We start from the raw sequence: 27,870 nt of genomic DNA, 5'->3' as shown, positions 1-27,870 counted from the left end.
GTCTGACCCAACAGTAGGAGGCGGTAATGCTCCTTTACGTTGGTTGCCAACCGCCGTTAAACACACAGAAGAAGAAGAAAGGAGGCGGAGGAGTCGAGCAGAGAGAGCCGCTTTTTCATGAAACGGGAGTAAAGTAGTGAACTTACAGGAACATATACCACTAGCAACGTTTGGATCGATATCTGCATCGATCTGCACACCCTTGTCTCCTGGATCGTAGCTGAGATCAGCGTGAATCACGTGGGTCTCTGCTCCCTGTGTTTGGAAAAACTTCCAGCTTCATCACGAAGTTTCTCTCGGTTTGTGGGCTCATCTAAAGGTAAGCACCGAGCTAACTTTAATGTGGGTGCAGTTTATGTTGAGTTTAGCTCTGTTGAGGATAATAGATTGCTTGGCATACACTGGAGTTAGACTGTAGAGTTTGTGATTGCTTGCAACATTATAATGGCTTTTAGGGGGTAAGAATACATACAGAAAAACAGTCTTTGAATATGAACAAAAGGATTGGGTGCAGGGCAGGAGAACAACCAGCCCCCACCCCCAGGACAGAAAGCCACAGGTACAAGCGTGGGGGAGGGCAATCAGCCTTTAGAATAGGACTTAACAAAAAACAAACTAAAAAATCGGCCCGTGTTCCTACATAACATTAAACATGTTAACAGCACAAAAGCCATATTAAACGCAGGCTACTTTAGACCCGGTGTTCCAGATCTACTGGCGTTTAGATCAACTGGCGTTGGTTGAACAGATGTTTGGCAGACTTGCGTTTCAGGAGCTGCTACCGACAAACCAGCAAAAAAACGCCAAATGTGTCATCTGTGACATGTGTGACGTTAATTCAAACACACTCCGTCAGTCTTGATGCTGTTGAACAACAAAATGTTTAAAAATGTGGCGAGTTTACCTGGTGATATCCTCATGCGCGACGCAATCGCGAAAACGGCAAACAATTAACACCACGCCGATGTTGTCCACAGGACAGCAGGAGTAAACGAGCGGGAGACTCTTGTCGTCGTAATCGTTCCCCTCGCACGTTTTATTTCTCCGGTTTCAGCGTTTTTGCTTCACAACTAAAGCGAGCAGTTTACTTTGTGCATTAACATGGACTCGAGTCAACCAGCGCCACCTCTGGCCAAGTGCCACAGCCTACAGCCAGATCAACCTGTGACACACATCTGCAGCACGTTTGAATTCGTTTCATGCACATTTGTACCTTTCAATTGTGTCTGTTTGTGCGTCATGCAAATAAACCTTTGAAAATGACACTAATATTTCACTAGTTTTGTAACATCACATGCTGTTAGCGCAGTCTGTCTGCGTCTTTTCTCTGCGAACAAACATTTTAGAGCTGGTTGTTATATACAGTCTGTATAAGTGTGGTTAATCTAATAAACATTTGTAAGGAGATGACAGTTACTGTGAATGTACAGCAGGTGATTAGTAATAAACAGTCAGACAATGACTCTGACAATCTCATTCAATCTTGCAGATTGCACCTTCTGCGTAAAGTGGTACCACACGGTGTGTGTGGACTTCCCTTGTGCAGAAGGCAACTACAAATGTTGTGGGTGCTAAATAAACAGAGAAAATTGATCCCTGTTGTCTTTGCTTACTGGTTGTTTTTAGTGTTGACAATCCACATTGCTGGGATTGCATCTTTCAACATGTTTGTGGGTAGATTTGGATGTACCAGGGTTAACCCTTGTATTATGTTGAAGAACAAAAAAGTGACATTGATTTTGTTGCGGGTCATTTTGACCTGTACTGTGTCAATCCACTCAGAATTGTCAAAAAACTGCACTGAAACAATAGCAACTTTATTTCCCATGAGATAAACATGTAGAACAAAGACATACAACAGTTAGACTTTCCATAACTATTTTAGGAACAATTTGGTTTTTCGTTCTTACAAACACATTTCTTTTGAACTTGCCCAACGTTCTCAGTTTTTCAATGTTCAACATTTTCAGTTTTGTCGACATGATGGACAGAATGTAACTGTGTGCTTTCTGTAGATGTACTTCTTGCATTTCTCACAAAAAGTGCTTGTTTTAAAACAGGAACTTTCCTAACTAAGATTTAAAACAAAAGATTTCTACGTCTCCTCCAGTCTCACAAACAGATGACAAACCAAGCGACACACCTGAGTCACTGACTTTCTTATATCCACTCACCCTCACTGTAGGGCAGGGATAGCTCAGTGGGTAGAGTGGCGGCCCCATGATCGGAAGGTCGGGGGTTCGATTCCCCTGAACAGCTACCCTGAGGTACCCCTGAGCAAGGTACCGTCCCTACACACTGCTCCCCGGGCACCCAATGGCTGCCCACTGTTTCACTGAGTGAATGGGTTAAATGCAGAGAGGGATTTTCCCCACGGGGACCAATAAAGTACACTTCTTTCTTCTTCTTCTTCTTTCTTCTTCTGGCTGTTTAGTACTAATCACTGTGTAACTGCTGTGAATTCACAGTAACTGCCATCTCCTTACAAATGTTCATTAGATTAACCACACTTATACAGACTGTATATAACTACCAATTCTCCAGCCATGTTGAAGGATTGCCTATATTGGCTGGAAATATTCATTTCCAGAGAAATATAGGCAATCAAATGTGTTGTGCAAGAAACGAATTCAAACGTGGTGCAGATGTGTGTCACAGGTTGATCTGGCTGTAGGCTGTGGCACTTGGCCAGAGGTGGCGCTGGTTGACTCGAGTCCATATTAGTGCACAAAGTAAACTGCTCGCTTTAGTTGTGAAGCAAAAACGCTGAAACCGGAGAAATAAAACGTGCGAGGGGAACGATTACGACGACAAGAGTCTCCCGCTCGTTTACTCCTGCTGTCCTGTGGACAACATCGGCGTGGTGTTAATTGTTTGCTGTTTTCGTGATTGTGTCGCGCATGAGGATATTAGCAGGTAAAGTCGCCACATTTTTAAACATTGTGTTGTTCAACAGCATCAAGACTGACAGAGTGTGTTTGAGATAACCTCACAAGTGTCACAGATGACACATTTGGCGTTTTTTTTTTTTTTTTTTTTTTTTTTTTTTTGCTGATTTGTCGGTAGCAGCTCCTGAAACGCAAGTCTGCCACACATCTGTTCGACCAATGCCAGTCGATCTAAACGGCAGTAGATCTGGAACACTGGTGTTCCAGATTAACTGGCGCTTAGATTAACTGGATTTTACAGCACATTGTGTTGTGCATTCTGATTGCTGTAGACCATTGTCAATCAATCTAGTGCCATGTCTCCTCTACAGCAGCGGTCCGCAACATCAGGGCTCCTTTGGTACCGGGTCGCGAGAGTTGAGGCTCGGGCGTGAAGTGTATGGTTTTCAGGGTTTTTAATCGTTAAGTCTGGTTTCCTGGGTCTTTTCCCGTGTTGTAGTTGTGTATAGAGCAGGGCGATATGGCCAAAATATTTATCACGATATGTATTTGAAAATTTGCGATAACGATATAACTGACGATATAATTGATGCAAGACAAAATACAACTCCACAACATTACTAGCGCAAAAAGACAACCTTCCTTTTATTTTCACTTAAACAAGAAGCTGGTTTTTATGTACATTAAAGCTTTATAAAAATGTAACAGTGCAAATGCAAATTCCTTGCTGAAAGTTTAACCAAAAGGCATTTCCAGTAGAAATGGGCTGACATATCCTGAGCATAACCATGTATAATATCCACTGAAGTTAAAAAGAGGTGCTTTGCAACATTAAACTGCAGTGTGCAGTACGGATTTTTCGGACCATAAGGTGCACGGGATTATAAGGCACATTAAGCGAAACGAAGCAGTCAGATAAATCAAACTTTATTAAACTCATTCTTCTTGCTTCCTCCACTTATGTACCATTGATTCATTAATGTTGAATTCTCTGGCAGCTGCTCTATTCCCATGTTGTTGCAGTATATTAATGACTAACCTCGTATTGTGGATGGATTATCTCAGTTGGTCTCCTGACTGTAGTTTGGTCCGTTTACAGCATCATGCCATGCGATTGCATTTGTTTCTAACCATGAGGAACCTTCACGTTAACTTTTATAAGTGGAAAAGTGTTAGTGTTCGTGCTCCAGCTTCACTGTTTATGTTATGCTAACATAGCTGTGTCGCTAGCGATTACGTAGCACATCATTTATATACCAGCTAGCCCAACTTCAGTAACCCTACAAATGTCACTGCTGTTTAGTTTCCTGTCTTCATTTATGTTGGAAGTGATAGCAGAGCTGTACGTTTGAATTTTTTCAGAAATCTCTCAGTCAGAACATGCAATATCATGCTTAGGAAACTAGCGAGCTAACTTCTGCTAGCTTCCTGCTAACTTCTGACTCCGTTAAATGTAATAAATTTTTTTTCATGGATGCCTGGAAGTTAAACTTTATAGTTACACCTGGTAAAGCAGCAATGCTGACCGTTTTATTAAAGATGAAAGAATTGAGACAGTTTTTAACTCAGTGATGCTGCAGTGTTCGTTTGACCTGAAACATACGGAGTTTAGGACCCAGATTACTCCCAGATTTAAGAGCATCTTAGTCCGACAAATACGACAATAACGACGGCCGCTTGCATGTTCTGCAAAAAAATGTGCTTTGTCGTGTATCTGACGGACAAACACCAAACCAGTTCCACATCACTGAAGTTGCACCATTTTTACAAACCAATTCTGGTTCATCTGTTTCGCTCAACAATGCGTACAGTGCGTATGAAAACAAAGGCACTGCGCATGCGCGTTTTACTCCCATTCTATCGCGATATTTCATTTTCCTATCGTTGCCTAACATTATACCGGTATTACCTTGAACGGTATAATATGGCCCAGCCCTAGTTGTGTATCTTATTTTGAAAGAACTATTTACGCATTACCATAGTGACTAGAGAGCGTCAAGAAGCAGAGAGGAGGATGTTACTCTCGATGCTGTTGGTGCATTTCAGCAGAACAATGCTAATAAAGTTGCACAATTACACAGCTGAATTTGCGTTCATTATATTTACAAAATACCACAGTTTTTGTCTTTGTCTGTATCATTTTATTTTGTTGTATTTATCCGCAACACCTTAAAGGCCCATCCGTGAAAATATTTTCTGATATTAAACTGGTCCGTGGTGCAAAAAAGGTTGGACACCGCTGCTGTACAGTACAGAATGCGTTGTCTGTGAAGGTTCTCAGTCATCCAGGTCATCGTAGTCAAAGGAGCTTGCAAAGAAATGCGTCTGGACTTCTTTAAGTTACTTGAAGACGTTTCACCTCTCATCCGAGAAGCTTCTTCAGTTCTAAGGTCTAATGGTGGAGAGTCCCAGATATAAACCTAGTGGGAGTATCCCCCACAGAGGGACAAAAGGACCCCCTGATGATCCTCTAATCACCTGAGCCAAGGTGTGAAACTGGGTGTGGGTCCCAATCAGCCAGAGTTTCGGGTGAGTTCATTGTGAAACCTGGCCCCACCTTATCATGCAAATTCCTGAGATCAGATGGCCCAGGATGTGAGTGGCCGCCAAGGCGTCTGGGAAGGGATTTCAAAACTGGATTATAAATGGCAGAAAGTTGGTGTCGTAAATAGAGATGGACCGATCCGATATTACGTATCGGTATCGGTCCGATACTGACCTAAATGACTGGATCGGATATCGGAGAAAAATAAAAAATGTAATCCGATCCATTAAATATCACGAAAGCACCTCACAAAACTTGCAACACGCCGTAACTCACCTCAGAACGTTAGCATGTCGGAGCAGTATGCATCACGTGATAGAGCGGCTGTGGCATGCGGGACCTGTGGTCTGGATAGCATTTGGAGCTTCGCTAGCAACCTGGCATTTCATCTCCGACAAAGTTATCCCCGAGAGAAGTAAAGCAAGTGTGTAAGTCCATCTCTGAATGTTTGTAAAGCATTCCTGCGTTAAGCTTAACGAGCGACTGCCTCTCGCTCTCCGGCTGCTACTTCAATCGTGAAACTGCTTAAATGATCAGCTGATCGGCTTTTCTGTCGCGAGTCCGTCTTTGTTTTTGGCCCACTTTGCACCAGAAAGAGGAAACCAGCGGCTGAACAACAGCAGCACGTTTAAGCTTGATAAGCTGTTGTTAGAATTTATTTAATATTACTTTCTACACCAGGATCTTTTTCTACGTAGCTGACGCTGGTAACTGTGCAGGGGCGGATCTAGCAAAGTTTAGCCAGGGGGGCCGATAGGGCATTAACAGGGAAAAGGGGGCACAAAGACATACTTTTCTTTCTTATTCTCATTTAAAATGTCTAGCTTTTAATAAATAATTATCTGACACACAAAGTTTTAATTTGATGTAAAATGAATAGAAGTCAATTACTGTATATAGTGACTATTAAGTCTAATATATATACCCTAGTAAGCTATAGTACTTTTTCCTTTGGGAAGGTACCATCTGTGCAGTCTGCAATTTTGTTGAAGAAAGATGTTGAATCTATTTAATATTTCTTGAAAAATAATTGATTTCTGTGCATTTTTTTTCACACTGCATCAAATTAAGGTTGATTACGTCGATTAAGCATCATGAGGTGGCGCGTGAGGGGTGGTTCCCTATTTTTTATTTATTTATTTTTGTTGTTGCTGGGAGTTGGAACCCTATTAGTTAGGTTGCTTAATATTTACGCTAAGTACTCTTTAAAATACCAGAATAGGGAGGATGGTGTAGGTCTAAGTTTATTAGATTGATCAGTATTGCTGAACTATTAAATATTTTTTTTGTACACAGGTATAACAGAATAGCTTTAGTGTAGTTGTTGTTTTAAACTTGAGTATGAACTTGCAGACTTGCAAAATGCAGCAAGATATTTTAAAAAACAGTTTTGTTGATTAAAAAACACTATATCGGATTCATATCGGTATCGGCAGATATCCAAATTTATGATATCAGTATCGGTATCGGACATAAAAAAGTGGTATCGTGCCATCTCTAGTCGTAAACCACCGCCTCTGTTCAAAGATGGTCGCTCACAGTGGACATAAATGGCTTCTTTCACTCCTCTTTCAAACCATCTGTCCTCTCTGTCCAAAATGTGAACATTGGCATCCTCGAAAGAGTGTCCTTTATCCTTAAGATGCAGATGGATTGCTGAGTCTTGTCCTGTGGAGGTGGCTCTTCTGTGTTGTGCCATGCACTTGTGAAGTGGCTGTTTGGTCTCTCCAATGTAGAGGTCTGGGCATTCCTCGCTGCACTGTACAGCATACACCACGTTGTTAAGTTTGTGTTTTGGCGTTTTGTCTTTCGGGTGAACCAGTTTTTGTCTGAGCGTGTTGCTGGGTCTGAAATGCACCGGGATGTCATGCTTGGAGAAAACCCTCCTGAGTTTTTCTGATACACTGGCTACATAGGGGATGACAATGTTGTTGCGTCCGTCTTTCTTTCTGTCTGCTGCTGCACGCAATGTTGATGGTGAACAGATCAAAACACTGACAGAATCCATGGATGGCAGGCTTTTGAGTGTCCTTGCAAAGAAAGGTGTTTATATTGGTCGCTGATTTGTTTTTGTTTTGTTTTTGAATGTCAGAAATGTATATTTGTGAATGTGGAGATGTTATATTGGTTTCACTGGTTAAATTAAATAATTGAAATGGGTATATATTTGTTTTTTGTTAAGTTGCCTAATAATTATGCACAGTAATAGTCACCTGCACACACAGATATCCCCCTAAAATAGCTAAAACTAAAAACAAACTAAAAACTACTTCCAAAAACATTCAGCTTTGATATTAATGAGTTTTTTGGGTTCATTGAGAACATGGTTGTTGTTCAATAATAAAATTATTCCTCAAAAATACAACTTGCCTAATAATTCTGCACTCCCTGTTTATGTAAAAAAGCACTTAGACTAAAACTGACATAGCTACGTTAATCCTACTGTAAAACAATAAGACAAGGTACGACCTCTTCCCATGCTCCCAGGATGTGGGGGTGGACGCTAGAACACCTTAAAATGTCTCATCCTAGGGGGTCTGAAACATTTTTTCAATATGTCACCAACTATATGCTTCTAAACACAAATGATTACATGCAGTATTCTACCATATGCAAACTTGTATCATTAAAATATTTCATTTCATTTAATTCATTTCATTTATTTGTTCATTTTCAGGCACAACAAATACCTATATTGAACATAAAATGCACAAAACAAAAAACAAAAATTGCCTGAAAAAGGAGTGGGACGAAGAAAACTTATTGAATCCCACCCCTATTCTCACTCATCAACAAAAAAAAACAAAAAACAATAAACTTCCCGCAGCTACGCCTATCATTGCATACAGACCCATCAACAGCCCCGGGCACATACAAGCATCTAAACGGCAGCTCGCAAACAACAATTAGAGCCTTCATAACTGAATATATAAATTATAAATTGCATTACCACAGGTAACAGGCAGTAATAACTACAAGTAACAAACACACATACATATACATATATGTACATACATACGCACTTTTTTTTTTTAATTTTTTGGAATCCATACCAGCAATGGTAAGAGAAGACATTACAGAGCACACTAAAAACCATCATTGAGTATACTGTGAGCAGACCCACTGTTTGTAGAGAAATTTAAATCTATGAATATTTTGCATTGTTTCAATTGTAAACTCAGACTGTTCCAGATTTTCACACCACATATTTCCCCACACTTCCACACAATATGTAAGATATGGAAGAACCAGGGTACAGTACAGAGTACGAAGTGCATCTTTATCAAGGAATTGTTTCACTTTGTTCAAAACTGCGAGGCTTCTGGAAATTTTGGTTTTTATGTGTCTGACGTGGGGTTTCCATGAAATTTTATTGTCAATTACGACTCCCAAAAATTTGTTTTCACTCACATTATCAATTGGTACACCTTCAATGACAATTGGTAATTCTATATTATATTTTAAATTACCAAAAAACATTGCTTTAGTTTTATTTATATTTAATGATATTTTATTTATGTCCATTCATTTTTTTAAAATTAATTTTAGCTCTCTGTTTACGGTCATTACAAGATCAGTATAATCATCGCTACTGAAAAATATGTTGGTGTCATCTGCGAACAGTATGAGCTTATAAGTACTTGAGAAACATCAAAAATATCATTTATGTATACATTGAAAAGTTTTGGTCCCAACACTGACCCTTGGGGAACACCACATGTAATACCAAGTTTCTCTGAATGGTAATGCCCTATGCTAACATATTGTTCCCGACCCGTTAGGTAACTTTTTAACCAGTTACCAGCTTTCCCTCGAATACCATATCTTTCCAATTTATCCAATAAAATTGAGTGATTGATTGTGTCGAAGGCCTTTTTGAGATCAACAAATTTACCAACTGCATATTTATTTTTATCCAGTGCATTAGTAATTTCTTCTACTGCCTCAATTATCGCCATTGAAGTGGTTCTTTGCGTTCTGAAACCATACTGACCAACATTTATTATTTGATGTTTTTCAAGGAATTTTTCTAATCTTGAATTAAAAAGTTTTTCTAGAATTTTTGAGAATTGAGGCAGTAGAGAAATACGCCTATAATTGGTAAAACTGTGTTTGTCATTACTTTTATATAGTGGTATTACTTTCGCAATTTTCATTTTTTTGGAAAACAACTGGACTGAAATGATAAATTACAGATATATGTTAAGGGACTAGCAATATTCAGAATAACCTGTTTAACTACAGACATATTTATGTCATGATAATCCATTGAAGACTTACTTTTACATTTTAATGTGATATTTATTACTTCTTGCTCATTTGTAGCTGAGAGGAACAGTGAAAAGGGATTTGATTTTACTGATATTTTCATTTTTATGACACGGGATGTTCGCTGCTAGTTCAGGGCCAACATTTATGAAGAATTTATTGAACCCATCGACAATATTACTCATGTTGTGATTTTCACCATTTGCATCAGTAAAATATTCAGGATATGATGTTCCAGAAGATCCTTGTTTAATTAAGTTGTTTAACACATCCCAAGTTCCTTTAATATTGTTTTTATTTTCATATAATCTTCTTCTATAATAAAATTGTTTGCTCGTTCTTATAATATCAGTCAATTTATTTCTATATGCTCTATATCTTTGTTCCACTTCTTTTGTTTTTACTTTGATAAACTGTTTATACAGATTATTAATGCTTGCAAAAAGAAAAACAATTCCTTTTGTGAGCCAAGGACTTTTTATCTTTTTTTTCCTTTTCTTTGTCATGTGTTCGTTTATAGGACAATGTTTATTGTACCACATAGTAAAAATATCTAGAAAATTATCATAAGCCTTGTCCACATCTGACTCTTCATACACCGCTTCATACACAGCTGTTGTTAATTTTTTTTTCTTTATCTATTTGTCATTTCACGTTGTAGTATTACACAAAATTTTCAGATCTAATAGAAATAAAATAAGTGTTTCATAATTCATTCAATTTATTGTCTTTATTTATAACTGCCATTATTATTTCATTCTACTATAGAATCTTACAAGAAAGAGGCAAAATTGTATTCCATTGTGCTTTATTAGCTACATTGGTTAAAAAATGAATCAACAATGCCAAAAAAAACCTATCAAAACAACATACTGGAAAATAGTTATTCATCACTTGATTGATTCAATACAACACTTGGGCACATATATGCGGGACGTTTCGTGGCTGTGTTGATATTGCGCTGTCTCTTAACCAGTGTTGGGTAAGTTACTTTAAAATAGTAACTTAGTTACATTACTAGTTAGTTCTCTCAAAAGTAACTCAGTTACTTGAAGTTATGTGTTACTTTCAAAGTAACTAGTTACTAGGGAAAGTAACTTTGGTTTTACTCAAAATTCTCTTGTTAATGTGTTGCTTCCATAACTTTGCCAGTCTTCTAGCTTGCTTACTTGCCACAAGTGCACTGTGCCACCTACCAATAGACAGGAAAAGATAATGTGCATATTTCCATGAGAGAAATCCCACACCTGGACCGTCATTGACTGCTGCCATGATTCCAGCCTACGTCACAGCGTCATGTGCGCCTTTTACATCCAACACAAAAACTGCAGTCGTGATGCTTTCGATTGTACTCAGAACTCGGAAATTCTGCCTTCTGAATAGGAAGATGTAGGTAACACCAGACTGCACATGAGCTGCATACAGAGCTGGACTGGGACAGAAAATTGGCCCGGGCATTTTGACTAGAGACTGGCCCACCATTGTAGGGAAAATCATAAAGCCTTTGAATGAAAATAAACACTGTTGTGACAGTGATGTACACTGTTTTGATGGTATATATGCATTAATCTATCAATCGTTTGTTGTAAGATTCAGATAATTATTTTTTTAAAGCTAGACATTTTAAATGAGAATAAGAAAGAAAAGTATTTCTGTACTTCTTTGTGCCCCCCTCTCCCTGTTAATGCCCTACATGGACCCCTGGCAACACTTTGCTAGACCCGCCCCTGCACAGTTACCACCTGTCAGCTACCTAAAAAAGGATACTGGTGTTATTTGTCTCTCAGAAACAGTTCATAATTTCCCTTCAACTCATTCATGTCACCTAAAAGATAAACCTGTTTCTCCATCACCTGCTCAGCTCTGATGATCCAGTAAGGACATCTCCTGGTATCATCTTCATGTTTCCCTCTCACCAGATAACCAAACCATATCATGACCAGCAGCTTTTTTGCAGCTGTGGCTCCAGCCAACATCAGCTGATACTAAAAATTAATATTAAATAAATTCTAACAACAACTGATCAAGCTTAAACGTGCTGCTGTTGTTTAGCGCTGTCAGGGACCAAGCAGTAAAGCATAAAGGACACAGGTGGTTTTAATTCAAAAAATGGGTTTTATTGACCCAAAAATATGAAAATATATTTAACAAAGCCAAAACTTAAACGGGCAGACCAATAAAAGAGGTCAACTCAATAGACTAAACTCAAGATAATAATTAACAGAACCTCAAACAAACATATGACAAACTGACCTGCTGAAATGACACACAGGGGGACTTAAATACTGGTTTAGCTAAACCAAATGACACACACGGGGGAAAACAAAATGGCTGCCATATAACCAACTAATACAAAACATTTAAACAAACGTGAAACACCCCCCAGGCAATGAAGCATGTGGTGCAATCCAATTAGGCTGTCAGTAGTACTTCAGGTCTCCCAGCCCTTTGCCACACCTTTTGCCAGACAGGAGGAGACACCAACCCCCAGGTAACTCAAACAAAGAAAGATGTATTAATATAACATAAAACAGAACTTTGACCTTGCAAGGTTAATATGTGTGCACGCCATATAAACATTGGAAGGTGTGATGGAAAAATGAATATATTTAATAAAGAAACAATATTGAACAATAAATAGAATATTTTAAAGTAGTGACTGTTAATTAAACTAAAGTGAACAGCGGGTGGTGAGGTGTGGAGCTTACCATGTGTGGCATGCCATCACACACCTCCCCTCTTCAGAGCTCTCGCTGGAACAGCGAGAGAGATAGTCAGCAGTAAGGTTCTCCTTGCCTGGTACGCTCCACCCACTCCTTCAGAAGGTTTATATGCAAGACCTTGCTGGAGCGCAACTGCCCTGGGGTGGACACCTCATATGTGGTGGGTCCCAGCTTCCTCATGACTTCAAATGGCCCCTGCCACTTTGCCAACAATTTGTTGTTGTCACTGGGGAGGAGCACGAGCACCTTTTGTCCTGGCTCAAACGCACACTGACGAGTAGATTTATCATACCAAGACTTCTGCTGCTGCTGGGCCTCCACCATATGTGATTGAGCAAGTTCACTCATTTTCTCCAACTGTTCTCTCATATGAATGACATAAGACAAAATGTTCTTGGGTCCCTCCTCCACCTTGTCTCCCTCCCAGATCTCCTTTAACAGAGTTAGAGGGCCGCGAACCTCATAACCATACAACAGCTCAAAAGGTGAAAAACCTGTGGAGGCTTGGGGGACTTCTCTACAAGCAAAGAGTAGATATGGCAGCCATTGATCCCAATCGTTACCACTGTCGTTGACAAACTTCCTGAGCATCTGTTTCAATGTCTGGTTAAACCGTTCTGTCAGCCCATCAGTTTGAGGGTGGTATGGTGAAGTTCTCAGACTCCGGATACCCAACAACTGATAAACTTGCTTTAACAAAGTAGACATGAAGTTAGTGCCTTGATCAGTTAGTATTTCTCGTGGAAACCCAACTCTTGCAAAGAACTGCACTAAACAAAATGGGCCTGGCCTTTATAGATTTTAAAGGGAACACCTCAGGATATTTTGTGGCATAATCTGTTACAACAAGCATGTAACGATTTCCTGCTTTGCTCCTCTCAACAGGCCCTACAATATCCATTCCAAGACGCTCAAAAGGAGTGCCGATGACAGGGAGAGGTTGGAGTGGAGCTCTATGGGGGATTTTAGCAGATGTTATCTGCCACTGTGGGCAACTTTTACAAAACCGAGCCACATCTTTGCTAAGACCGGGCCAGTAGAAATGATGTTTGATGCGAGCTGTGGTCTTGTGTTTACCAAGGTGGCCAGCCCACGGAATAGAATGCCCTAAGGTGAGAATGGCGTGTCTAACCTTCTGGGGAACCACCAGCTGCAGCACCGACCCCTGCTGACGATACAGAATGACATTTTGCAAGATGTACTCACTGTTAAGAACCTGCTCCACTCCAGGTTCCTTTTCTTTGGCCTTCCGGAAAAGAGATATTAAAGATTGATCAGATTTTTGGAGTTCAGCAATTTCAGTTGGAATATTAAACCCTAGGGGTGACGGTGTTGGCTCAGCGTCTGTTAGTGTATCCACAGGTGAAAATTTGAATTTCTCCTGCCTTCTTTGTCTGCGGGTCTTCCGTGGCTTCACCACAGTTGTCTCAAACTCCTCATTAAAAAAAGGCAGGGCACTCAGGGTCTCAGAGTGGGTATTGACTTGCTTAGCCTGAGCTCTGGTAACAGCTACATAACACTCCTCAGTCTGCTCAGACTCCAACAAATCAAAAAGCACAGGAAGGTCACGCCCTAACACAGCAGAGTAAGGCAAACTGTTCACAACACCCACATTCAGCAGATACATCTGGTCCTGAACTTTAATGTAGATGTCAGCTGTCGGATATCTTTTCTCATCTCCATGGACACAACAGATTGAAATTGTATCACTGGTGCGAACAATATTAGGTGGGGCAAAATCTGAGTGAATAAGAGACCGAGAACTGCCAGAGTCAAGAAGGGCATTGAGTAGGCAAGTTTATTTGTATAGCACAATTCAACAACAAGGTGATTCAAAGTGCTTTACAGAGACATTAGAAACAAAAACAAATAAAAAGCATGATTTAAAATTGATTAAAACAAGCAAATAAACTAACTAATTAACAAACAAACAAACAAAACAGTATATAAAATCAAAACAGATAAAATCAGAACAGTAGATAAAATCAGTAGTTAAATGTAAGTTTTGAAATTTAAGCTTAAAAGTGTGGATTTGGTGCTTTATTCAAATGCAGCTGAGAATAGGTGAGTCTTCAACCTGGATTTAAATAAACTGAGTGTTTCAGCTGATCTGAGGCTTTCTGGGAGTTTGTTCCAGATATAAGGAGCATAAAAGCTGAATGCAGCTTCTCCGTGTCTGGTTCTGACTCTGGGAACTGATAAAAGACCGGATCCAGATGACCTGAGGGATCTGGAAGGTTCATACTGGGTCAGGAGGTCATTGATGTATTTTGGTCCTAAACCATTCAGAGCTTTATAGACCAGCATTAGGACTTTAAAGTCTATCCTCTGACGGACAGGCAGCCAGTGTAAAGACCTCAGAGCTGGACTGATGTGGTCCACTTTTTTGGTCTTAGTGAGGACTCGAGCAGCAGAGTTCTGAATGAGCTGTAGTTGTCTGACTGATTTTTTTAGGTAGACCTGTAAAGATGCTGTTACAGTAATCAAGCCTACTAAAGATGAATGCATGGACTAGTTTTTCCAGGTCCTGTTGAGACATCAGATCTTTTATCCTTGAAATATTCTTGAGGTGATAGTAAGCTGACTTTGTTATTGTCTTAATGTGTTTTTCTAAGTTTAGGTCTGCATCCATCACTACACCCAAATTTCTCGCCTGGTTTGTGGTTTTTAGATGTATAGACTGAAGTTCTCTGGTGACCTGTAATCGTTTTTCTTTGGCGCCAAAGACTATTACCTCAGTTTTGGTTTTGTTTAGCTGGAGAAAATTGTGGCACAACCAGTCATTGATTTCCTCAATGCATTTACCAAGAGCCTGCACAGGGCCTTGGTCTCCTGGTGACATTGTGATATATATTTGTGTGTCATCTGCATAGCTGTGATAGTTTATTTTGTTGTTGTTTATAATCTGTGCCAGTGGGAGCATGTAAATGTTAAACAGAAGGGGTCCCAAGATGGAACCTTGGGGAACTCCACATGTGATACTTGTCTGCTCAGATGTGAAGTTACCTATTGATACAAAGTATTTCCTGTTTTCTAAGTATGTTTTGAACCAGTTTAGTACAGTTCCTGAAAGACCTGTCCAGTTCTCCAGTCGTTTGAGTAATATGTTGTGGTCAACTGTATCAAATGCTGCACTGAGATCCAGTAGAACCCCATTCACTTCAATCTGACTCATTTTGATGGATTTGTCACTCTCCTGCTCAGGATCAGCATTAGAACGAGGGGCAAAGCACATTTGCACCATTTTAGCAGAATTTCTTGGGCACATAGGTTTTGTATGGCCCTCTAATCCACAAAGATAACAAATGAGCTTCTTACCAGAGGCCTTTGGTGGTCTAGTGGTAGACTGAGAGGTCTTACTGGTGCTTGTATTTGCTGAATCCAGATGGTTTTGCTGAGGTATCTTCCGGGTGTCCCTCGATGCCTTCCATGCATTATGGCTCCATGCTTGCCCCTTCTTTCTGGCAGCAACAAAAACATCAGCTAACCGAGCCGCTTCCATTGCTGAACCAGGGTTGTGTTCTCTGATCCAAACCTGAAGCTCAGGAGATAACATTCTGAGAAACTGCTCCAACATTATAGTTTCACCAATGTCATGAATAGTTTTACCCTTCGGCTGGATCCATTTCCCATAAAGCTCCTTCAGTCTCGCATATAGCTCGCGAGGGCTTTCATCTGGTTGAACATCCAGGGATCTGAATCTTTGCCTATATGTTTCTGGGTTAATGTCATATTTTGACAGAATAGCTGATTTCACTTTATCATAGTCTAATGAATCATCAATGTCCATGTGAACATAGGCACCTCTAGCTTTACCAGTAAGCAAGGGTATCAAATGAAAAACCCAATCTGATTTCTGCCATCGATAAGCTGTAGCCATACGTTCAAATGTGATCAGGAAATGTTCAATATCATCAGCTTCAGTTAATCTTTCCAATCTGCCCTCTATTTGTAGGGGAAACTGAAATGCTGGTGAAATGGCTGGATTGGAATTAGTCATAACTGGTTCAGCCTGGGCCTGCTGAGCAGAGGAAGAAGGATGAATATCAAACTCTAATGATTCAGAGCGAGCTTCTGCAGAATCTGATGGTGATGTTCTGACTTGGATTTCTGACTGCAGAAGTCTAAACTGATGTTGAAAGGCTTTAAATCGCTGTTCTTGTCGTGCATTTAACTCACTCTGTTTTGCATCCCGGACATCCTGTTGTTCCATGTGAGCATGTAGCATATTGACTAGATCAGACAAAGTAGGCTCCTTTTCCACTCTCTCCACAACTTCAGTGACTCCTGAGGCTCCATTTTCCTCTTCTTCGCAGGTTTGCTGAGCAGATCCCTTTTTCTTTTCATTCTTGCCACCACGATGCATTCTTCTTCCTCATGGGGAAAAACAGAAGAAAGAAAAAAAAGAAAAAAAGACCTGTGTCCAATACTGGATGATCCCACTGCTGCCACCAATTGTCAGGGACCAAGCAGTAAAGCATAAAGGACACAGGTGGTTTTAATTCAAAAAATGGGTTTTATTGACCCAAAAATATGAAAATATATATTTAACAAAGCCAAAACTTAAACAGGCAGACCAATAAAAGAGGTCAACTCAATAGACTAAACTCAAGATAATAATTAACAGAACCTCAAACAAACATATGACAAACTGACCTGCTGAAATGACACACAGGGGGACTTAAATACTGGTTTAGCTAAACCAAATGACACACACGGGGGAAAACAAAATGGCTGCCAACCAACTAATACAAAACATTTAAACAAACGTGAAACACCCCCCAGGCAATGAAGCATGTGGTGCAATCCAATTAGGCTGTCAGTAGTACTTCAGGTCTCCCAGCCCCTTGCCACACCTTTTGCCAGACAGGAGGAGACACCAACCCCCAGGTAACTCAAACAAAGAAAGATGTATTAATATAACATAAAACAGAACTTTGACCTTGCAAGGTTAATATGTGTGCACGCCATATAAACATTGGAAGGTGTGATGGAAAAATGAATACATTTAATAAAGAAACGATATTGAACAATAAATAGAATATTTTAAAGTAGTGACTGTTAATTAAACTAAAGTGAACAGCGGATGGTGAGGTGTGGAGCTTACCATATGTGACATGCCATCACAAGCGCGATATCCTCTGGTTTCCTCTTTCGGCGCAAAGTGGGCAATAAACAAACAAGAGAGCCGATCAGCTGATCACTGATCAGTTTTCATGATTGAAGTAGAAACGGGAGAGGGAGGGGGGAGAATGAGAGGAGAGGCAGCTGTGCAGCAAAGACACAGAATAACTCCAGCTTTGTGTCTTTGTCTTTGTAGCTGAATTACAGGACAAACTGTTCCTTTTCACCTCAATAAGAAACGCGTAATATTTTCTCTGAATACCAGATGGGACGGTTGGCAACTCTAATAACTTATGAACAAAATAAAGTGCAACATCATTAACTTCATAGCACCCACCCAGCTGTATAGAAACTCCGTCATGCTAGCTAGGACGCAGTACGGAAAAAGTCAGCACAACGAAAATAAACTCCACCTAAACTTGGTTTATATCTGACCCAGAGAGACTGCAGGCCATAACTTCTTACCTGAAGTTCAGTTCACACTCGGACCGGCGGCTGCTTCGGGTCTCTCCTCTTGCCTCCCTTTTCCTTCATCCACCTGCTGGCCTACACCACTTGCTAATGTTACTGAATCTGTGGAAGCTCCGCGATAGCCACCACACAAAGTAACGAGTAACGACCCTATCTAAATCCCAGTAGCGACTAACGCGTTCCTGATTTTGGCATAATAACTAGTTACCGTGCTCGTTACCACAATAATAATGTAGTTACTGTAACGCGTTACTTAATAACGCGTTATTCCCAACACTGCTCTTAACTGATCAAATCTTGCTGTGGTAGCAGCTTTAAACTCTGTATGACCCAGGTTGATAGAGGGTGTCCAGCCTGGGTCGCATTCCTGCATTTTGTAGGCTGGTTTTCCTACAAAACACAACAAACATTAGCCCATAAAGCAGCAGAGTGCAACAAATTCAATTCAAATCAATATAAGACTTATTTGTAACCTACATCAACAATTATGTTATTATAAATTACGTAATAACTACAACAGAAGACTTACCTTTGTGGAAATGCTTGGAGCAGACTAACATGTGAGCTGGAGTGTTCTGAAACGTTATATTTGGTCTGCAATCAAGGCCATCCGTCAGCTCTTTGTTACTTCGGAAACATGGCTTAAACAATTTCTCTTCCACGACGTAATCCGATAACAACCGATCTCTTTACTTGTCGGCTTCTCGTGTCTGTCATGCGACCGGCTATTGCAGTTAATAATACAACAGCTTCTTACCATTTTTGGTGTTTATTTTTATCGCTGTGTGACTGTTTTCATGTGAAAGCCTCCTTGCGCTAGTACCGCTTGCCACTCATTCCCAGAATCCTTTGCGGTTTTACCCCTGAATGACGTCACATTTTCAATCTCTATTTTGCGGCAAAATTATCCACACCCACCGCCACGCTATGATTTGCGGGAAGCATGGGACCACAAAGCGTGCGCCGGACCACGATATTGATATTTGGGGAAAATCGACGGTTCATTTTGAGTACGCATTTGGTATACACCTCAGATTGGGACAGCCGTCGTCGTGTCACTGTGAATTAATAGGGCTGAAAATGCGTGCTTCAAGCGTGCAGTCTCTTAATAATTGGAACACAGCCCCAGACAATAAAGTTAGTTCCCGGCTATGAGCCCGACACGGAACCAAACGTATTAGCCTGAGATCTCCTTACCACAGTTAGGAGCCGCAGACCTGGCCGAGGTAACAAGAGAGTGCAAACATGTTGAGGGATTGGCTGTGTTAGTTCATTGAGAGATTTTTTTTGGAAAGAAAACAGTTTTCACTTACAGTTGAAAACTAATGTGTACGCTTATCCCTGCAGTTTTATTTTGTTAAATACAAACAAAATTGTAGCAAAAGTGCTGCTGCATGTCTGGCCAGAAAGAGTTGTTTATTTGGTAGTTCAATGAAATTACTGTACTGCACTGCTGAGTGACTGTCATCTGCTCGCCAAATACATTTCATTACAATGTTGACCCTGTGCTAGGGGTGGGTGATATATACGATAGAAACGATATAAATTTGGCCAACGATAGAGATTTTGACTATATCGCGATAGCGCATGTTGATGATGGCATCAAGCTGAGCTTGTTTTGGTCGAAAGCATCGCAGCAGCTACAACCATTATCGTCTGCAAATTATGCCGGGCAACAGTCGTAGCACTTTTGAAATATGGGGAAAGCCAAAAACTGCGCTTCCTCCACTTCCATAACATTGATTCATTAATGTTGAATTCTCTCACAGCTGTTCTATTCCCATGTTGTTGCAGTATATTAATAACTAACCTCATATTGCGGATGAATAATCTCAGTTGTTCTCCTGACTGCAGTTTGGCCCGTGTACAGCATCCTGCTATGTGATATCATTTGTCCCTAACCACCAGAATCCGTCACGTTAACTTTTATCGAGTGAAAAAAAAGTTGGCGTTCATCCTCCAGCTTCACTGTGCTAATGTTATGCTAACATAGCTGTGTCGCTAGCAATCACGTAGCACATTATATACCAGGTAGTCCAACTTCAGTAACCCTACAAACGCCACTGCTGTTTAGTTTTCTGTCTTCATTTATGTTGGAAGTGATAGCAGAGCTGTACGTTTTAATTAGTTACAAAAATCTCTCAGTCAGAACATGGTATGTCATGTTTAGGTGGAAACTAGCGAGCTAACTTCCTGTTAACTTCTAACTCTGTTAAATTTAATAAATTTTGTTTTCATGGATTCAGAGATGTTACACTCGATAAAGCAGCAACGCTGATGATTTAATTAAAGATGAAATAATTTAGACTGTTTTTAACTCTTAGTGTTCGTTTGACTTTGGGACCTAAATTGGACGGAGTTTTGGACCCAGATTACTCTGCGAAGCTCCTCACTACGGCAGCCATAATGCTCTGACAATCCATCAAGCGGTGGGGCTTACCAAAGTTGTACTAAAACATTTTTAACAGATTTCTGCAGCCAAAATCGGTTCGAGGTCAGTAAGCACAACAAGAATTCATACATAAGGCACACTCTCGATTTTTGAGAAAATTAAAGGATTTTAAGTGTGCCTTAAAGTGTGGAAAATACGTTATAAAGAAGAAAAGAATATATCGTGATATATATCGTTACCGCACATGCTTCAAATTATATCGCGATTTGAATTTTAGGCCATATCGCCCAGCCCTACCCTGTGAGTCAGTGGCTTCTTCCCTTTCAAGTTCCTGTGCTAACTTGCATATGACAAATGAAACTTAAAGGCTTCAGATAGTTAAGAGTGAGAAAAAAATTGTGCTCATGTTTGCAATTTTGTCTTGTTACACAATATTTGGAATTAAATAAAACAAACAAAACACTACATTTTAGGAATGGGTTGTACATTTTGTGGGTGTTTTCGTGTTTGTTTGTTTGTTGTACTACTTGGACACTAAAGTGGCCCTCCAATTAAGCTAGAAGTGGACCATGGCTCATTTGAGTTTGAGACCCCTGCACTAAGTGAACCGAGCAAGATGATTAAATTTAGAAAAACATGCTTAAAATCATCTGGTCTTCATGAGCTTCATTGCATGTGTGTATGTGTTAGTAGGATTAATACGTTTTGTGCTCATGTATGTAATTTTAATTACCCCCCCCCCCCCCTTTTTTTTTACCCAAACAAAACTGTTTTCTACACTTTCTTGATTCAGAAACATCTAAAAAAGAAAATCTCTATCTTAGTCAGGCACAACTAAATTCATGCAAGTTGACCCAGCCAACCACACTGTGTGTTGTTAACAGGTACCCCCTCATGATGTGTGCCACTTCCTATCTGATTTTTGCTCCCCCTAAAAGGCAGGAATATAATAGCCACACACTTCCAAAAACAGAATTTTGTGCTTAGATAATGAATTGTAGAATAAATTCTGCATTTGTAAAGTCATTTTTGAATTCCACATTAACAAAGTGATTTTTGAAATGTTTTTTTAAAAAACCTCATTAGGATGGTAATGAGGTGCTTGGAAATGTTGTAGGTGGCTGAGTTTATATTGCTACCAATGAGTCTGAGCGGGACTCCTTTGTGGAACTATGGAAGTCCATATATACAGGGCGTAGCATTCCCTGGGTAAAGGCGGTGATGTGCAGGGCAGTCAGTGGCTTCTTCCCTTTCAAGTTCTTGAATACACCTGATGACTTTCTTTTTGTAGTTGGTACTGAGGTTTCACCTTGAAGCTTCAGGTATTGTTGTCACTGAGGAGTGTAGTTTATCTGCTCTGCTTCTTTTTGTCAGGGATAAAATACATATATATACAGGGCTCTAGAGTGTGACCAAATTTCTTTGTGGTGCAACTAAAAAAAATATTTGGTTGCACCGGTGCGACCAACTGTTCGGGTAAAAACAATAAAAATAAATAAAAAATCTCTGCAACTCTCCGTGTGGTCAACAACAGACACACATTATTCCCCTATTGTGGCATAAACCAATCAGAGATAGTCAGGGGCAGAACCTCTCTGATTGGCCGTGGTCCAGTTGAAAGTGCAGGTGAGTAGTTTGAATAAAGTGATATCGATTCATTAAATCCTGAATTGACTTTTAAATATAACTGTGTTTTACCAGAAACACCAGATTCTCAGGTTAAAGCTCACAGAACTATTTCAACAACCACCACACACCAAATGAACTACAACCACCACACCGCAAATGAGGTACACGGATTGCACACAGATTCTGAGCTGCAGGTTTTGTCTCTCTCCAACCAAAATTCACCAAACCAGCAGCAAAAGAAGCAGCAAACTGCGCTTGACATATGATCAATGTTGTCATGAGTTTTGCCTCTTTTTTTCCACCACGGTAAAAATCACACTTCATGCACAGCTCGCTCTCTCTCTCTGTACTTCAAGAACAGTTTCCCGTCTCAAATCTCTGTTTTCTGCATTATTCATTCGCTTATCACCCACCAGTCTACCGTTGTTTACAGCGCTGTCAGCCAGTCTTTTTCTTTACTTTTTTTCACTTAAATGACCTCGGACAAGAAAGCCTAATTTTTCTGCTGTTCAATACTGAACAAATTTAAACTTTTTAAAATTATTCATAAGATTGCAGAATGTTTTTAAGGTTATCTGCTATAAAAAGTCAGGCCAGTCTCCTTCATGTTTTTCTGTGTTTTGTTCTCAGTTACTTTCACACAAAGGCATCTGCTGTGATGTTCACAATTCTGATGAAGTCTCACATGTGTCAGTACTGATAAATGATCAGAATTATAATATTTCTGACTGTCTGAGGCTAAGTTGAATCGAATCAGGACTTTGAGAACTGGAATCGAATGGATTGTAGAAATCAGTGATGATACCCAGCCCTAGTGAGTAGCCTAGGCCTGACAGAAGTGGATGTAGCTCTGGTTAATAAGAAAAGATTAAAAGAACTATTGATAACCTTTTGTTAAGTTAAGGCCTGATCCGTCTGAAATTCATAGCCAGTGCTCTGACACGGTGCCATCAATCTTTGAATGCTGAAAAAGCACAGTGTATACAGAAAACACATTACAGGGAGTGCAGAATTATTAGGCAAATGAGTATTTTGTCCACATCATCCTGTTCATGCATGTTGTCTTACTCCAAGCTGTATAGGCTTGAAAGCCTACTACCAATTAAGCATATTAGGTGATGTGCATCTCTGTAGTGAGAAGGGGTGTGGTCTAATGACATTAACACCCTATATCAGGTGTGCATAATTATTAGGCAACGTCCTTTCCTTTGGCAAAATGGGTCAAAAGAAGGACTTGACAGGCTCAGAAAAGTCAAAAATAGTGAGATATCTTGCAGAGGGATGCAGCAGTCTCAAAATTGCAAAGCTTCTGAAGCATGATCATCGAACAATCAAGCGTTTCATTCAAAATAGTCAACAGGGTCGCAAGAAGTGTGTGGAAAAACCAAGGCGCAAAATAACTGCCCATGAACTGAGAAAAGTCAAGCGTGCAGCTGCCAAGATGCCACTTGCCACCAGTTTGGCCATATTTCAGAGCTGCAACATCACTGGAGTGCCCAAAAGCACAAGGTGTGCAATACTCAGAGACGTGGCCAAGGTAAGAAAGGCTGAAAGACGACCACCACTGAACAAGACACACAAGCTGAAACGTCAAGACTGGGCCAAGAAATATCTCAAGACTGATTTTTCTAAGGTTTTATGGACTGATGAAATGAGAGTGAGTCTTGATGGGCCAGATGGATGGGCCCGTGGCTGGATTGGTAAAGGGCAGAGAGCTCCAGTCCGACTCAGACGCCAGCAAGGTGGAGGTGGAGTACTGGTTTGGGCTGGTATCATCAAAGATGAGCTTGTGGGGCCTTTTCGGGTTGAGGATGGAGTCAAGCTCAACTCCCAGTCCTACTGCCAGTTTCTGGAAGACACCTTCTTCAAGCAGTGGTACAGGAAGAAGTCTGCATCCTTCAAGAAAAACATGATTTTCATGCAGGACAATGCTCCATCACACGGGTCCAAGTACTCCACAGCGTGGCTGGCAAGAAAGGGTATAAAAGAAGAAAAACTAATGACATGGCCTCCTTGTTCACCTGATCTGAACCCCATTGAGAACCTGTGGTCCATCATCAAATGTGAGATTTACAAGGAGGGAAAACAGTACACCTCTCTGAACAGTGTCTGGGAGGCTGTGGTTGCTGCTGCACGCAACGTTGATGGTGAACAGATCAAAACACTGACAGAATCCATGGATGGCAGGCTTTTGAGTGTCATTGCAAAGAAAGGTGGCTATATTGGTCGCTGATTTGTTTTTGTTTTGTTTTTGAATGTCAGAAATGTATATTTGTGAATGTGGAGATGTTATATTGGTGTCACTGGTAAAAATAAATAATTAAAATGGGTATATATTTGTTTTTTGTTAAGTTGCCTAATAACTAACGAACAACACCACAGCACTGGCCAAGAAATCACAGCAGCGTCTCTTCTTTCTCCGCAAACTAAGAAGAGCAGGAGCACCAGCCCCCATCATGTACACTTTCTACAGAGGCACCATCGAGAGCATCCTGTCGAGCTGCATCACTGTGTGGTTTGGATTCTGCAATGCGTCCTGTCATAGAACCCTCCAACGCATAGTGAGAGCTGCAGAGAGGATCATTGGTGTCTCTCTCCCCTCCCTCCAGGACATTTACAGCACCCGTCTCACTAAAAAAGCCCTTTGCATAGCGGCTGATCCCACGCACCCAATGCAAAGCTTCTTCAAGCTGCTGCCGTCAGGGAGGAGACTGCGGAGTCTCCAGGCCAGGACCAGCAGACTGAAGGACAGCTTCATCCATCAGGCTGTCAGGAAGCTTAACTCCCTCCCGATTCTGCCCCCCTCTCCCCTCTTCTCCACCACGGTCTCACTGAACTCTGTCACATACACACACTCACTCTCTGACGCACTCACTGGCCTGCTCCCGTCACTTTGTGGAGCATTGGACTGCCATTACCTCATAAGACTCTGTTGTTACACTATCTCTTACCATATACTACTAAATCTCCATTTGCACTATTTGCCTATTTTGCACCACTATGCCTCCTTACTTGAATATTGTATATTGCATAGCTTTTTTTGTTATACGTAAAATTGTATTGTATTTATTTAAACTTTACTTTTTAATTATTTTATTTCCATTTTTCTAATCACTAGGGTTTGAGAGTAACGCAATTTCTATTCTCTGTATGTCCTGTACATGTGGCAGAATTGACAATTAAACTTGACTTGACTTGACTTGACTTGAATTATGCACAGTAATAGTCACCTGCACACACAGATATCCCCCTAAAATAGCTAAAACTAAAAGCAAACTTAAAAACTGCTTCCAAAAACATTCAGCTTTGATATTAATGAGTTTTTTGGGTTCATTGAGAACATGGTTGTTGTTCAATAATAAAATTATTTCTCAAAAATACAACTTGCCTATTAATTCCTAATAATAAAAAAGTTAGTCTAGAGCCCTGATATATACGTTTTGTGTCCTAGCTGAGTAACAGGAGAAGAGTCTGGTGGAGCAACAGAGGAAAATTTCAGCCATTTGGACTCAGCTCAGCCACTACAGAGGAAACAATGTCTTCAACACAAAAGGTGAGAAAAATATCACAGTTACACTTTTTGAAGCTGTGTGCACAGCTGGTTATTTTTTAAAAAGCTCTTAACAGCAGCTTTATCTTTTCCACCCTTGGCTCATCCATATGTACATAATCGATATTCAAAATCGAAAACCCCAGAAGTTACAAGAAAATACAAAGACTATATTCTATCTACACACATTGAAACCATATCATCAGTTAAACTCACAATTTTTTATGAGTAAAATATTTTCTCCACTGATCAGTATTTCTTCAATATGTAATTTTAATTACAACTCTGATTGTAGCGCATCATTGTTATGTAATAATATCACCAGAAGGCGATGGTAACACACCTACGAAGTGTTTTTTGAGATGTTTGACTCCACTAATGGAGGGAGTTTCAGTTTGTTCCAGGACTGCATTTCACTCACTGCCTCTGTTTGTATCTCTGTCACTGCAGGACCAACATGGAGCAAGAAGTCAGCGCTCTCAGGAGGCCGACAAACCTCACAGAAGAAAGGGAGAGAAAACATACAGCTGTGATGAGTGTGGAAAGTCTTTTACCCGGGCTGGAAACTTTAAAAAACATCAACTCATCCACAGTGGAGTTAAACCTTACAGCTGTGACTTGTGTGGAAAGTCTTTTACCCTGGCTGAAAGCTTAAAAAAGCACCAAGTCATCCACAGTGGAGTGAAAGCGTACAGCTGTGATTTGTGTGGAAATTCTTTTACCCAGGTTCAAAGCTTAAAAACACACCAACTCATCCACAGTGGAGTGAAAGCGTACAGCTGTGATTTGTGTGGAAATTCATTTACCCAGGCTGGAGGCTTAAAAACACACCAACTCATACACAGTGGAGTTAAACCTTACAGCTGTGATTTGTGTGGAAAGTCTTTTACCCAGGCTGGAAGTTTAAAAACACACCAACTCATCCACAGTGGATTTAAACCTTACAGCTGTGATTTGTGTGGAAAGTCTTTTACGAAGGCTGGAGGCTTACAAATACACCAAGTCACCCACAGTGGATTTAAACCTTACAGCTGTGAGTTGTGTGGAAAGTCTTTTACCCAGGCTGGAGGCTTAAAAGCACACCAATTCATCCACAGTGGAGTTAAACCTTACAGCTGTGACTTCTGTGGAAAGTCCTTTACCAAGGCTCAAAACTTAAAAATACACCAACGCATCCACAGTGGAGTTAAACCTTACAGCTGTGACTTGTGTGGAAAGTCTTTTAACGTGTCTCAAAACTTAAAAAAACATAGACTCATCCACAGTGGAGTTAAACCTTACAGCTGTGACTTTTGTGAAAAAACTTTCATTGACAAGCACTACCGAAATATTCACCTACGGATTCACACTGGAAATGATGTCTCCTGCTGTGATCAGTGTGGGAAACTGTTTGCAACCGATGCACAGTTACGACGACACATGTTTAGTCACACCGAGGAGAGACCTTATAAATGTGACCTGTGTGAGAAGACTTTTAAATCTCCACATCACCTGAAAAGCCACCAACAGATCCACACCAGAAAGTAACTCTACAAGTGCAGTTACCGTGAGGATGTATTTAGTTTTTATCTTGTAATTGTAATTGTAACCTGAGTGTTTGGAACAAATCTGATCACTAAACTTCTGGAATTATACTGAATGAACTGTTTGGAAAATTGAAGAATAATTTTTGCCCAGTAAGCTGAGTGTTATAATGTAAACAGTAAAATGTAATTGGACGTTGGCAGAGATGCTTTTTATTCCCGGCAATGTTCAGGATAAAGTTGTTGAAGGAATTCTCTGACTTACAATGTCTTTGTTTAGAAGTGGAAACTGTTTTCTTTCCCACCTCTGTGGTGGGAAAGAGTTTCTCTGTGACCTTTGTGGAAAAACTTCCAATCATCAATGGGACCTAAAACCACATCAACGTAGACACACTGGAGACAAAATGAACTACTGCAAAGAATGTGGGAGAGGCTTCCAAACACCAAGTACATTAAAATCCATGAACTCTTCCACAGTGGGGTCAAAAAGCACTGTGACCAGTGTGAGTCATCCTTCACCACTGCACGAGAGCTTAAAGAACAAGCATAAGGGAATCCACACAGGAGAGACACCATACAAGTGCAGACACTGACAAAAGCTTCTCACAATCAGGTCATCGTAACAAACATGAACGTACACACATGGAAGTGAACTTAAGCTGTGACCAGTGTGACAAGAGTTTCAGGAATCTCAGTTCATAATCCGAACACAAACGATCCCAAGCTGTAAATAAACTGTTTCACTGTTACCAATGT

General features: G+C 40.3%; 1 pseudogene; it reads left to right on the top strand.

The window, feature by feature from the left end:
• LOC113010540 (zinc finger protein 239-like) lies at positions 1–27,787 on the top strand (annotated as a pseudogene).
• Positions 27,788–27,870: the final 83 nt, after the last annotated feature.

Source organism: Astatotilapia calliptera, chromosome 3, assembly GCF_900246225.1.
Source record: "Astatotilapia calliptera chromosome 3, fAstCal1.2, whole genome shotgun sequence".
In the NCBI taxonomy this organism is placed as follows: Eukaryota; Metazoa; Chordata; class Actinopteri; order Cichliformes; family Cichlidae; genus Astatotilapia; species Astatotilapia calliptera.
Note: the sequence above shows the minus strand (reverse complement) of the source record. Positions and strands in the feature narration are given on the sequence as shown.